This window comes from Lepisma saccharinum, chromosome 15 (assembly GCF_977018435.1).
Source record: "Lepisma saccharinum chromosome 15, izLepSacc3.1, whole genome shotgun sequence".
Taxonomy (NCBI): domain Eukaryota; kingdom Metazoa; phylum Arthropoda; class Insecta; order Zygentoma; family Lepismatidae; genus Lepisma; species Lepisma saccharinum.
Window position 1 is genome coordinate 77,215,348 of NC_139243.1, and position 14,996 is coordinate 77,230,343.

The window sequence follows — 14,996 nt, forward strand, 5'->3', positions numbered from 1 at the left end:
GAAGGCGAAAACGGGAACGTGCGTCACGGAAGCATTCAAATTAATTTTTCGCGAAAGCGGCGGCAGACGACCACGGTTTCTGCAAACGGACAACGGTAAAGAATTTTACAACGCTGTATTCCAAAAGTTTATTCAAAAACACAAGATTCGACATTATTCGACCTTCAGTCACATCAAAGCCAGCATCGTGGAAAGATTCAATCGAACCTTGAAAACACACATGTGGAAACGATTCACGCTTCGGGGAAATTACAAATGGGTCGACATCCTGCCGGAACTCGTCGACACCTATAATGATACGGTACACAGAACGATAGGCATGAAGCCAGCTGACGTTACCAAGTCCGACGAGCAGCGTTTAATTTCTACAGTTTACTGTCCAAAGTACACACCCACGACAAAGAAAGCTAAATACAAAATTGGAGACCAGGTGAGGATCAGCAAATTCAAACGCACCTTCGAGAAGGGGTTCACAAAAAATTGGAGCAAGGAACTCTTTACGGTGGTTCGAGTTCTACCTGGAAACCGACACACGTATATAATAAAAGATAGTAGCGGCGAGATTTTGAAAGGAAGATTTTACGAAGAGGAACTCTCTAAAACGAAACACCCCGACACGTACCTCATCGAGAAAGTATTGCGTAGGAAAGGTGACAAACTGTTTGTCAAATGGCTGGGACTTCCGGAAAAGAGTTGGATCGACGCGAACGAAGTGATCTTGTAAGTACGTGGAACGTGGTGAAGCGTCTACCGGATCCGGAAAGTCAAACAAGAAAAAAAAAGAACGGCGAGTTGCTTCCCGACAGCATCCGCTGTCTGATCGTAGGTCCTTCGGGGTGTGGGAAAACGACACTGCTCGTGGACAATTTTCTCCTCGCACCGAATTGGTTAAATTGGAAGAACAGGCACCTGTACGTGTTCTCGAAAAGTTTGGAGCAATCCAAATACCAGCAACTGATGAAACTGTACGATGGTCTGGACATTGCAACGTTCGCCTCGGAAATAAAACCACTCGACGATTGTCGTGAAAATTCAGTCGTTGTGTTCGACGACGCCATCCTGGAAAATCAAAATGAAATTCGCAACTTTTTCACGCAAGGTCGTCACAAAGGAATGGATTGTTTTTACCTAGCTCAAACGTTTTCCAAAATTCCAAAACAGTTAGTGCGCGACAACGCTAATTTCATATGTTTGTTTCGTCAAGATCACACCAACCTCAAGCATGCGTACGATGACTACGTAGGCGGAGACATGAACTACAATCAATTTTCGGAAGGCTGCTCTACTTGCTGGAACAGTGACGATTTCGGATTCGTGACGATCGACATGACGAGAAAACCCAACGATGGAAAATACAGAAACAAAATCAACGACTTTCTAAACGTTGCAACGTTGTGAGAAACGACGTGTATAAATAACGTCATGACGAAACGAAAAATCGAAGACGAAAATCTCAAGCTTCGCGATTACCTCGCGAAACGCTTCAAAGGTTGGAAATCCGAGAATCGCGGATTCTACGAAGAGAAGAAACGTCAGGATCAACCTGTGATCGATGCCATCAGCGGTCTAGGTAAAGAAATTAAAAGTGTCACGGAACAAAATAAAAATTTGATTAATGAACTCGTACCGCTCGCAGCTAAAAGTTACGCCGTACCCACGCCCATTTCGAGCATTCCTTCGACGCCGTTCGAACTGAAGGATGCACCGGCACGACGTCGAGCCATAGGCAGCACGTCTTCGGATAAAATCGAGTTGGGACCTTTGGCACGAGACTACCTGAGCACGGGGAAATTCGACAAGGATGAAGTGTTCGGATTGTATCCCAGCATGGAAACCAGCGAAGGCGGCGGTGTGGTGTGGAAGATTGGGAAATCGAAGGTGACCTTCGAAGGCAACGACATTAAAGTCAATTTAGGCGACAAGGATAGTTGGAACAGGTATCCGGGTACGGTGAGACTGTGGGAACTCGTCGCCAAAAAGCAGCCGAAAGATTACACCGACGAAGATTACCAAAGTTACAAGGAAATTCTGATTATGACGGATGCCTTGTACCAGAACAACGACGCCTCGCAGAATAGGGTGAAATCGAGCAGCGGCGAGAAGTACAGGAATCTCATCAAACCGATTTGGAACCAGGTCAAAACAGGCAGCGGCGTCAAACGCTACAACACGTTACCCAAAGAATTCGTTTGGGTGGACGACGTGAGGAAGCTCGTGGACCGATTGTTGGTGATAGCCGGCGAAGAGAATGCAGGCAACCGTAATTTCTACAACGAGAAGGTTGGCATCGTGGACATGATCAGCACGAAACTTTCCAACTTCATCGTGAACGACGACAAGGGCATAGGTTACCTGATCAAAATCATCAACACGCTGCCTCCGAAATTTTGGAACGTGGCCGAAGGAAAGGGACTCGTGAACGACATCATCAACAAGTTACCTTTCGAGATGCATTTACCTGGCTACCAGTACTGCGGACCGGGTACCAAACTCGAGAAAAGATTGGAGAGAGGAGACAAGGGTGTGAATCCGTTGGACGCGGCATGCAAAGATCACGACATCGCTTACAACACCACGCAGACGGATCTGGACGCACGTCACAAAGCAGACAAAAAATTGGAACATGTAGCTTTCGAAAGGTTCGTGAGCAGAGACGCATCGCTGGGTGAACGGGTCGCCGCACTGGGTACCACCATCGCCATGAACACAAAACAAAAATTGGGGTGGGGTATATAAATAACATACCGTAAAAAAACTACACAAGAAAAAATCTCAGAATATATATATATAAATAACATATCGTGAAAATAACACATAGAGCATCAACATGAAGCCCAAGGGTGTCGTGTACCAGATACCATATTCGAATCTAAAAAATCTAGGTGCTCTCGATGGGTTACTCACCAAGAAACAACGCGAGAAGAAACGTTCTTGCTTGTCGAAAGGACACGGAATGAAATTACTGCTCAGCACACCTCAATTGAAAAGATTGCAGCGTTCGCGAAAACAGCAAAAGATCGGAGGTTTCATATTCAGCATCCCGGCCATCCTGGCGGCATTGGGGGCCGTTGGAAGTTTGGCCGGCGGAAGTGCCGCCATCGCGAAAACCGTCATCGACTCAAAGAAGAACAAGGCCGAGTTGGAAGAACAGAAACGTCACAACCTGGCCATGGAGAAGAAAAAGGGGAAGGGCGTGATGAAAAAGTTTAAAAAAAAGAAACAGAAGCACTCACCAACCGAGACATTGAATCTCTGATCGAACCGTTACAAATCAAACACTTCAGAGGAGTTTTCATGTCCGACTCGTTACCTTCAACCGTCAAAAGAAGAGAATGCGGCGTAGTAAACTTGGACGGTCAAGAAAATCCAGGCACGCATTGGATATGTTACCACAAAAATGATGATAAAGCATTCGTTTTCGATTCTTTCGGAGGCGTTCCACCTACAAATTTAGTCTATTATCTGAAAACGAACAAAACCTCCATATACTACAACGACGAACGCATTCAAAATTTCGGAGACGTGAACTGCGGTCATCTCTGCCTCTCCGTGCTCGCGTTTCTCTCTAAAATAAATAACCCTACGATCGAAGATTTCCAGAAAGCATTGTGGAACCTCAAACAGCATCACTAGGATGGGCGTGTTCCATCTCACGAGCGAACCTTCAATCTTGAAACTCACGCTGCACGACGACATCGTCTATCCTAAATCCGTGGCTCTGCGTGCATTCTACAGCATGTACCTCATACCCAATGTTACGCATCACAACAACAAAATTAGCGTCGGAAGCGAACACATCGTCGTCACGCCAGGTCAATACAATATTTCCACTTTGCAAGCTCAGTTACCCAAAGGCACATACCTTTCTCAAAATTCGGTCACGCACAGAGTGGAAATCCTATCCGCGACGGAGACCGTGGACCTGGGCACCATGGGAGAACTTTTAGGTTTCGAGAACGACACCAAACTCGAAGCTGGCATCAAGCACGTAGCAACCAACATTCCTAAATTCTTGGCCATAGAGACTCTGAACGTACACTGTAACGTGGCGGAAGGCATGATCACGAAATCTTCGGACGGATTGTTAGGAAGTCACAAGCAGACGGGAATCATAGCCACTTTCAAACCAAGTTCCGAGTTCATGGAACCGATCATCTACACGCCCTCTTCGCCGATCTATTTTCCAGTATGTCGCAACCGCATAGACGACATAGAGTTGGTGGTGACGAACGAGAAAGGAGAGGTGGTGGATTTCGCAGGTGCCACTACGACGGCCATCGTGGAGATCAACGTATAATAAATAACCACACATAGTGAAAATGGAGCAAATCGAAAGTTACGAATTGCAATCTTTCCCTCCCAACCGTCGCACGTTCGCCAATCTGAACGAAGCGAACAGGGAGATCGAATACGACGTGGACGTAGGGGATGGGTTCGTTCATCCTCACAGAGCGGACCTCTACCTTCAATTCGACGTGGTGAAGAAGGAAAGCGGAGACGCGTTTCCCGCAACAGCAAACTTGATACTCGTGGACAACTTCGTGCCTCACCTGTTCTCGCAGGTGGAGGTGAGGAAACACGGTACCGTCATCGACAGAATAGATTATCCAGGCATCACGTCGACGGCAGTGGGAACGTTGAAATTATCCAAAACGGACGCAGCATACTACCAGGCCGGGGGATTCGAAGCCGGGACCAAAATATCGACGAGAAGTCACACGGTGCTCTTTCCCATGCGTCTGCTGCCGGGTTTCTTCTCGGACTACAAGGAGATCATGTGGAAGGGAGGACTGCGCGTCACATTTCGAAGAGCGGCCAACGACAACGACGCACTAATGCGATACGCTACTTTGGGTCCGGACGGCACCACGCCGATAGCCAACACTCTACCCGAAGCAGCCAAGTGCGTCATCCAAAGCATGGAATTGAGAATGCCGGTGGTGGAATACGAAACAAACTATGCCCTCAAGTACAAAGCGGAGATCTTGAAAAGTCCGCAGGTGCCGATTCACTTTCACGGTTACCAGTGCGTGCAGAAGATGGCGTCGGGAAGTCACATGGAATTCGACGTGACGACGCAGTTCAACAACATACAGTTCGACATGCCAGATTTTGTCGTAGTGCTCTTTCAGACCGGGAGGGACAAGAATCAGGAAAAAGATTCCAGCAAGTTCGACGACTGCAAGATCAAGAACGTTTATCTGAAGAATGGACGCAACGAAGTGTTCCCGCGCGAGAAATACAACCTCGACGTGACCAAAAACGATTACCTCAAACTTTACGAAGCTTACACAGCTTACAAACGCGTGACCGAGGGAAGCGTGGACATGTACTACACGCCCAGCGAGTTCAAAGCACGGAGACCCATGACCGTCATCAACACATCTAAGAGAAAGAAGGTTGTGGTCAACGATCGAACCAACATCAAGGTCGTCTGTGAGTTCCACGATGCCTTGCCCGAGGATACCCTATGCAGTGTCATCCTGATTGCAGAGAAGTCCTTCGCCTACGACGTGAAGAACGAGAGGGTTACAGAGCAGTTTTAACAAGTTTTTTTAACATCTTTTCTTGCAAAATAAGAAATTTTCTGCACTAGCACAATCAGTTACAATGGCACAATACGAATTTCACTAGTTCAGATCAGTTACAAATGTCAATTTCATTAGTTATCAGTTACAATATCTTTTTTGCACTATAGCACGAGACAATCAGAAAATTTGCACAAAAAAAATTTGTTGTTGTTTTTTACACGTGAAAATTAACAATAAAATTTCTTTTTTATCGTTTCAGATGCTGCCGAAACATCAAAAACACATACACACACACTAGAAAAAAAGCATGCAACTTTATTTGTAACACACACATACATTCTCCATCTTCATCAAGAAAATATTAAAATAAACATAATCATTTTTATCTATCACACAATAAAACTCTATATCCAAAAATATCACAACATCAAATAACACTAGAGTCGTTAGTACACGTTGCATGCATTACGGAGGTCCTCTGTAGGGTTTCATGGAAGTTTGGGGGAAAAAAGAAAACACGTGAAACTCTACAGAGGTGCGGTAATCTATAACCGCAGCCATTAGAAAACTTTTACATTTTTGGTTGGGCACCACGCACCCTGGCGAGGTTATAGGGGCCAGGCATCCTAAAAACAACAATTATTATTTTGTTTGTTTGTTTGTGTTACAATACATATGCCCGCGCGCGCGCGCGCGCGCGCGTGTGTGTGTGTGTGTGTGTGTGTGTGTGGCACATCGTTCCCCCGAGAGAGAAAAAGGTTTACAAAGGTCGCGATATACGGAGTTGGAAAATTACGATATGGCGCATTCGCTTGTTACTGTTGCCAGCCATAAATCTCTCTCTCTCTTTTACGGCAGTATATATTTGTTGCCGGCTCTCCTTGTTTAGTGTGTGTATGTTACGCCAGTATATAAATTGGCTAAGCCTCAAAAAAAATAGTAGCTTTTGCTAAGTAAAAAGAAAAAAAGCTGTAGGTAGGCTGTCGGTTGTTTAATTCTCTCTCTCTCTCTCTCTCCTCTCTCTTTTGTAAAAGGCCATGGCAAAAGTACCAGTAGGTTACCAAAAATTGCTTTATGCACTGTAACTCAAGCCTCAAGCAAAGTTGCCAGCTCCTTGCTTTAGGCAAGGTTAGACCAAGAAGAAAAAAGCTGTAGGTAGGCTGTCGGTTAGGTTAGGTTAGGTTAGGTTAGGTTAGGTTAGGTTGCTTTAGGTTAGGTTGCTTTAGGTTAGGTTAGGTTAGGTTAGGTTGTTTTAGGTTAGGTTGCTTTAGGTTAGGTTAGGTTAGGTTAGAGTAGGTTAGGTTAGGTTAGGTTAGGTTGTTTTAGGTTAGGTTAGGTTAGGTTAGGTTAGGTTAGGTTAGGTTGCTTTAGGTTAGACCAAGAAAAAAAAGGCTGTAGGTGGGCTGTCGGCTGTTTAACTCTTCCCTCTCTCTCTCCTCTCTCTTTTGTAAAAGGCTATGGTAAAAATACCAGTAGGTTGCCAACCTTGCTTTATGCACTGTAACTCAAGCCTCAAGCAAAGTTGCCAGCTCCTTGCTTTAGGTTAGGTTAGACCAAGATAAAAAAGCTGTAGGTAGGCTGTCGGTTAGGTTAGGTTAGGTTAGGTTAGGTTAGGTTAGGTTAGGCTAGGTTAGGTTGCTTTAGGTTAGGTTGCTTTAGGTTAGGTTAGGTTAGGTTAGGTTGCTTTAGGTTAGGTTGCTTTAGGTTAGGTTAGGTTAGGTTAGGTTAGGTTGCTTTAGGTTAGGTTAGGCTAGGTTAGGTTAGGTTAGGTTGCTTTAGGTTAGGTTAGACCAAAAAAAAGCTGTAGGTGGGCTGTCGGCTGTTTAACTCTTCCCTCTCTCTCCTCTCTCTCTTTTGTAAAAAACCATGGTAAAAGTACCAGTAGGTTGCCAATCTTGCTTTATGCACTGTAACTCAAGCCTCAAGCAAAGATGCCAGCTCTTTGCTTTAGCTTAGGTTAGACCAAGACAAAAACCTTGGTGATTTTTTTCGAGTAAGATGTTAGCAACACTGCGAGTCCCACTTCCGGTTGCAGAACTCTCAAGCAAGATTGCCAGCTCCTTGCTTTAGGTTAGGTTAGACCGACAAAAATCTTGGTGATTTTTTCGAGTAAAAAATTGGCAACACTGCGAGCCTCACCGAGCCTCACTTCCGGTTTTCTGAACTCTCAAGCAAAATTGTCAACTCCTTGCTTTTTAGGTTAGGTTAGACCAAGAACTTTGGTGATTTTTTCGAATAATGAGTTGCCAACACTGCGAGCCTCACCGAGCCTCACTTTCTGTTGCAGAACCCGTGCACTTGCACTACTGTTTACCATAACAACCATCGATTACAAGTACCGTAGAACCGCAGTCATGAAAGTCGACTGGTTTTTACCTGTCTTTGATATAATACACCAACATGCGTGCAGTCAATAAATGGATTTGCTTCAGCGGTTGATAATGTTACTACGTGTATTTTCGATATGGAGGCACTCTTTGCGGGGTTCGGATGTTCAATTTTTATTTTCACTTTACGTATTAATCCTTACGGCTTTATCGGAAACCGTACGGTCACCTTAATTTCATTAAATGGGATGACAATTCACATTCGTTGCCAGTTGTTGTCTAATAGGGGAAAGTCTCGTTGTTTAAGCCCTGAAATGCGGCATGCTTTTGAAATATTGTGTTAGGTTTTTCTTTTAAATCTAGTTATAATTCTACGTAGTACATATTGCTATTCGGTATTCAGTGCCACGATGATAGGATATGTGGAAAGAAGTCGCTGGGTATAATGTGCGCTAGACAAAGCAGCTCTTATGGAAACTGGATGTTGTGAATGGAAGGGACAGTAGAAAGAACAATACACAATCGTTTAATTTATGAACGGGTAGCAAGGACGTTGAGTGGTCGACTCCCAAGAGATCGATTTGCTTCAAGGCCTGATTCATTATTAATTTATTCAGATTAACAAGTCATAATAAATATAAAATATTAACCAGTGACTTTGGTATATTTTCATAGAACGAATCTTCAACTGTTCAGGGTTATTTCTTGCGAGAGTATCTCCAACACGTCACCTAATATTCATTTATATTAACTGTTGCGATTAGCCAAAAGGGCAGAGAAGCGACTGTTATCGTTCCTTACTGAGAGCCAGCCCAGGGGTAGAAAACAATGTTAAGATGCGATGTTCGAAGGAAATTTCAAAGTAGCCGATTGCGTAGTGGTATCGTTGACTTATAATGGATGGGTACCTGGTTTGATACCCGGTGAAGGCATACATTAGTTCGGCACCCGATTAGCCTTACTGTGCATCAAGTGGACTTACAACACTAACTAACTACATCAATCAATCAAAGGAAATTACTGTTTTCATAAATACATATTTACATTACCGTATTTCTTCGAATCCAAGGCGCACCTTTTTACTTGGTTTTGGATGTTGAGAAAATTTAAATGCAAATGGATTCGATGGGGTCTTGGATTGGAGTATGCATATGTATGAATATACTACGGTACTAGTGTAATATAGATTGGAGTACTTGCTAAATTCAGTAATGCTAAATCCTTTCTTCCAGATTTTACCGAAATATTGCTGTTCATAAAAATCACCTTTAACGAAATGTTCTTCCCTTTAAATTTGTTCTGTTACAACTATCAATATCTCGCAACAAGGAGTCAGCCTATTTTTAGGAGTAAAGGGAAAAGGTTTATTCTTGTGCACTTTGCATCGTTGCAGTAAAGAGGCAGTCAGTGGATCAGGCTCTTGTAACATGCATATTAATTGTGCAATCGTGATGTTGGTTGACGTTTTACTGTAAGTGAACAAACTATCCATTCGTCGTTGCAGAGGTCAACGAGAGGAATTATGTAAACTTCTCCAAATGTTACGTGACCGGCCTGAAAAATTTCTAAGTCCAGAAATAGTTAATTTGGCAACATACAACAGGATTTGAACCCGTGACCCTTAATTTCTAGGGAAAAAGATATCGGAGACGGGAGTGCATTACCAATACTCTACAACTTCGCTTGTAGCAAATGCCTTGAAACGTGTTGATGACTGCGCAAACTACCACTTTTCTATCCGACGAACACATTTTCACTCGAAATTGCGAGAATTGTTACTTTTCGCTCATTGCACAATATTTGCAAAAGTGTTGTTATACAATTTAAATAAATTATGCTCTTTTGTGTTCAAACTTGGCAGGGATTTACTCCAGGTGGACCACGAGCGATGCAGTGTTTCCAACCTCACAACAGTTTCTCTGATCCAAAATTTATGATTGCGGAATCGGAAGTATTCTTTTAAATTATTTCTCATACTTGAGTTTTCGTTTTGTTCTCTATTCATATGTTGGGCGAATATAGTTTCTGACTTAATGTTATAAACAAGACTAACTCTTTCACACAGGGTTTCTTGCCTAGTAGAAGAACCTGCAAAAGAGTTGGCTACTCTGTGCTGGTTCTCCAGAGCTATGTTGCCAAATTAACGATTGCTGGTCTTAGAAATCTTTCAGGGTGGTCAAGTAACATTTGGAGAAGTGTACGATATTGTATCAATCATATACAGCTCTATATGTACCGGGTGCCTACAATTACAGTTGCCATACTCAGAGTCCTCTGGAGCCCGTTCGAAGCAACGGATTGCAGTGAAACCTGGTACAGAGGCGATGGAGACCATAGGCCAGTGAAAGCTGACCAAGAAAAGTAATAATAATTATTTGATAAATGAAATTTTCACCACCAGGTAAAAATGTAGCGCTGAAAACTGGTACACAGTGAGCAACATCCCGGGAAACGCTTCGTGTGAATTTCAGTCCCTCTTCTTCCCTAGGGAACGGCGCCAGGTATTGGACAAGACGACGCCTGCTCGTCGCATCCCGTAGTTCCACTAACCGCGTATCCACCGGGAGAGCAGAGACCGTACCGCAATAAGCCAGGCAGAACCACTCATACTCTATTCACATGTGATGTATTAACAGGACATAGAAGGAAATGGGGGTCCCGGGTTCGATAACCGGTGGAGGCACATAGTGACTAGGATTCCACTTTAAACTGTAGACCCAGTCCCGATTAGTCTTATCGTGCACAAAGTAAACTTAAAACACGAAATCAATCAATCAATGGAAGGTAAGGGATTGTACACGGAAGTCGATCACTCACCTTACTTAACCTCTAGACGCTTCCCGAGCGCCTAGTATTCTAAGAGTGTTTAGTTTCATAATTCATTGCAAACAAACTAAGAAAAATGTTGCTTAAGTATGAGTTCAGCATTTCAGAAACTGGATTCCTTCAGCAAGCTGCTCTTTCTATATTGTACATGCGTCAGCATAGAAATCTTTTATACTCACCTCTTAACGCATCAGGAGAGAAGTCACATGAATGTCCCATCCAATCTATGGCACAGTCTCGAGAAGAGCACTTGCAGAACTGAAGATGAACTGGGAGTTGAATTATATAGAAAAAAGAAAGACAACTTTCATTTACTGACTTAGCAGTGGACACTGGGGCAAGTGTCGTCTCTGGAAAAAGTCATGACTAAGTATTATGAAAGTTGATGATATGGGTATATCTCAACAATCAAGCAAGCGAAAATATCGCTAAATATAAAGTAAAAAAATGCAATAATAACCTTTACCGGATTGCCTCGTAGATATATATTTGGCGCTCTTGGCAGGATTGTAGTGCCTCCTTCGCCCCGCACTACCAAGCACCGACAATTTGTGTGCGTCCTTCTGTAGTTTCTTTTTGTGCCATGGTTTGTGATATGTACATCCAATAAATTTAGAAATGAAGAAACAAAGTAAAACTCGTTAAATGTTTACGATAAATACCTTTTTATATCTGTTTGAAAAAAATAGCACATTTAGGAATATTTCAGATACATTCTTAATGTATATAGAACATCTTAAACAACGTATTAGTACTACTACTTGGGAATATAAAGGAGGCTTAGGATGGCGCCCTTTGTGCATCGCCTCTAAGCTTCAGCCCACCTTGCCCACCACTCGCTAAGGATCTGAATAATACCAAAAAAAAAAAGTCTACCTTTAAAAAGCGAATAGGAATTTTCCGCCGGGATATCTTAGTTACAGCTGGATAAAGCTAATACCACGATAATGACGACAATACCCACCAGGGGAAAAGTAGCGTTGATGTCGGATTTAAGGCTCTCTCCAAAAGCGAATGAGACCCTATGTAGATAGTTTCATAATTTCTCCCTGTAGTTTATGAAACGCTAGATCTCTACACAAATAAATCAGAGGAAAATGTAACAGCACGATTGGAAAGCAAGGGAAACCGAATACATGAAGTAATAGTTAAAAATAAGATGGCCACATCTATTGGACTGAGAAAAACACTATATTAATCCATAGTAGAAATTTTTTCTACTTCACAAAACATAGATCTCGGAGTCTACCTCAGTACTTACTTGCTATAAAGGAAACTCTTGTATCACTTATAGACATAGTACTTACTATAGACATGTTACCTAAACCACTCTGCAAGTTATGTGTGCATTGTTAGAATTTTATCAATGGTTATATTGTTGAAATATTAACGAGAAATTACAGAATAAAAAAACAAAGCAAATGCAGGTTCTTTTCAATGTTTAGAAATAACAAAATGACCCTCCTCCAGTCTATGCTATTTCTGAATCGTGGTCAAGATACACAGTCTTAGATATTAAAATCTGTGTGAAACAAAAACAAAACAAAAAATCTTTCAGATAGCTGTTGTCCTTCAGTTACTGCGTTATTCGTCTTGGAATCGTAAAAGGCACTGGCGTACGTAGGATTTTTTTTTTTGTGAAGGGCTATATCTAACGGAGAATAGTACATATCTTAATTCTAAGGGGAGGAGTTATAAAAATAAATATTTCACATATTTTGGCCTTTTAACCATTAAAATCATACCGGAGGACAAAAATGGCAATCTGGAAATATTTTAAGAGTGGTTTCCAATTACACCTTTCTTAAGTGTCTGTCCGATGTGAAAAATATGATCTATAGTTGATCTGTTACCTTTAAGTCCACAATCACTCATATTTTCATTAGCATATGGGGTTAGTATTTTTAAAAGAATGGTAGATGATGTTTTATATGATGATGAGAGGAGAGAAAATAAACGGTTATTATTGCATTTCGTTTTATCACCTTTTTAAAACAAAATAACAAGGACATTGAATTGGACATATTAACGAATTTCCACCATATTTCATTAACTCAGCTGGTATTAAATCAATGCCAGATGCTTTGCTATTCTTCAGCCTCTTAATATTTAATAGCATTTTTAATTTCTGTCAAGTTAGGGGCTGGAACAAAAGGTTCTACTGTGTGTACTTAATTTACTTCTGATTTATCTTCTTTATGATTATCTTAAAGTTCACTAAAGTAGTTCCTCCATGTATTTCAAATATTGCTTGGATCACCCAAAAACTCAACGTTTTGATGTTTTATTAAGATTACTGTAGGTTGCAACTCTTTCCTAAATTAATTTGAACCTTAATATAAATCTCTAATACTTTCAGTTTGGCTGTTAGTTAAAATTTTCGTTGATTTTGCTTTCCAAGTAATCATTACTTGAACGTTATTTTTAACCATCTGAACTCATCATTTCTGATCCTGCACGACTTCAACAATCTGTCTATCTTACATTGTAGATACGCCGGCACACAAGTAATTTGCACTCACCTCTTAACCCAGCAAGAAAGGAGGCACGGGAGTGCCCCTGCTATGGCTCAGTCACCAGAAGATCAATTGACCATACAGGTTTATTATAGAAGATGAACTGGGATTTGAATTCTGTGGAGAGAAACAAAACGACTGTTATACACACCCATTCATTGGTTGATCTATTAGGGGAACATTGGTTCAAATGTCTCCTCTCCAGAAAGCCACGACTACTCATTATGAAATTTGATGAAATTGATATATTGCACCATTCAAACAGGCAACAATATATCTCATCGTAGAATAGAATCCTTCAATAATATTCCTTCAGAAACTTCAAAATAATACAAACAAAAAGTCTACTATTAACAGGCTAATGGGTACTATTAGTTGATAAAAGGTACTATTTCCTGATAACAGGAAAAGAAAAAGGGGAAGGAGTAGCTTTAGCGATAAAATGCAAATTTAAGAGTGTGTTAGTCGACTCTCCTCGTTTAGATCCAAACATAGACTGCATCCTCGTTAAGGTGTTAATTCAAGGCATCTAAATGTTGTATATTTGTGTAGTGTACATAGCACCCGGTAGCAACTGTAATACTTACTGCGAATTCTTTAGTTTCATAGAAATGCACTGTAAACCTGATAAAGTTAAACTCCTCTTGGCCGGCGACTTTAATCTCCCTGACATAACTGATTCCAATTATGACTTAACTACTTCCACTGGACCTTATTTAGAATTGCACAATTTCATAAACTTCTCTGACTTAACAAGCTTAAATGACGTAAAGAATAATAACGGAAAGACACTCAACTTGATTTTGACAAATGGGCAGGGAATAACAGTAACACGAAACACACAGCCACTAGTTCCTGAAGACACACACCATCCCTCGCTGCTACTAGATATTAATCATGTGAAAGAAACCCGCGATAAAACTTGTCGTAAGCTACAGTACAACTTCAGTAAGGCCGACTTTCCATCAATCTATCACAAGCTGCTTAACACGAATTGGGATATATTGAATGCAGAATGACGTTGATGCGGCTACAGACGTGTTTTATGAAATTATATATAAAATATTCGATGAATGTGTCCCCTTAAAGAAAAGTCGCAAAAGACAATACTCGTGTTGGTTTACGAGCAGCATTATTAAAAATATAAGTAGGTTACATTACCACCACAAGAAGTGGAGAAAACAGGCGGTAGACTTTCGATACCACTACAATAAATTTAGCGAATTTCGAACAATAGTTAGTAAGGGAATTATTGATGCATACAACAGTTATGTTGTCAATTCGGAAATAAATATTGCAAAAGATAACACCCAGTTTTGGTCGTTTGTTACAAATAAACGTAAGAAAAACAACAAAGTTCCTGTACAGTTCAAAGATAAAGTCTTGTCAGACCGACGTTCAGTAGTCGAAGCTTTTGCACAGCATTTTCAGTCGGTGTATAAAAAAGATCCCCCTAGATATGACATGAAAGTATTGCCTAACCATAAACAATATGAAAATTTGGATATACTTAATATTACAGAGATAGGAATTGAAGACATACAAAAGGCAATTAAAAACTTAAAACCTAAGAAATCAGTCGGACTGGACAAGATACCGCCCTATGTAGTTCAAGGTGGCAGTGATGTCTTAAAATACCCATTATATCTAATTTTCAATTTAATTCTTGCAAAGCAAAAGTTTCCTGAAAAATGGAAAGCCACGGCAATTTGTCCAATTCCCAAAACCAATAAGACTAATGACGTACAAAACTACCGACCAATAAGTATACTATCAGCCCCAGCAAAAATATTCGA

The 14,996-nt window shown here is 41.3% G+C and overlaps 1 long non-coding RNA gene across 2 annotated transcripts in view; it reads right to left on the reverse strand.

Moving 5' to 3' along the window:
- Positions 1–13,212: 13,212 nt before the first annotated feature.
- The window catches only part of LOC145999514 (uncharacterized), a 95,114-nt gene continuing 93,330 nt past the window's right edge, over positions 13,213–14,996 (reverse strand). For both annotated transcript variants that reach the window (XR_014443410.1, XR_014443409.1), the window contains exon 3: positions 13,213–13,317. This is a non-coding gene — a long non-coding RNA (uncharacterized LOC145999514). The remainder of the gene's footprint in view (positions 13,318–14,996) is intronic.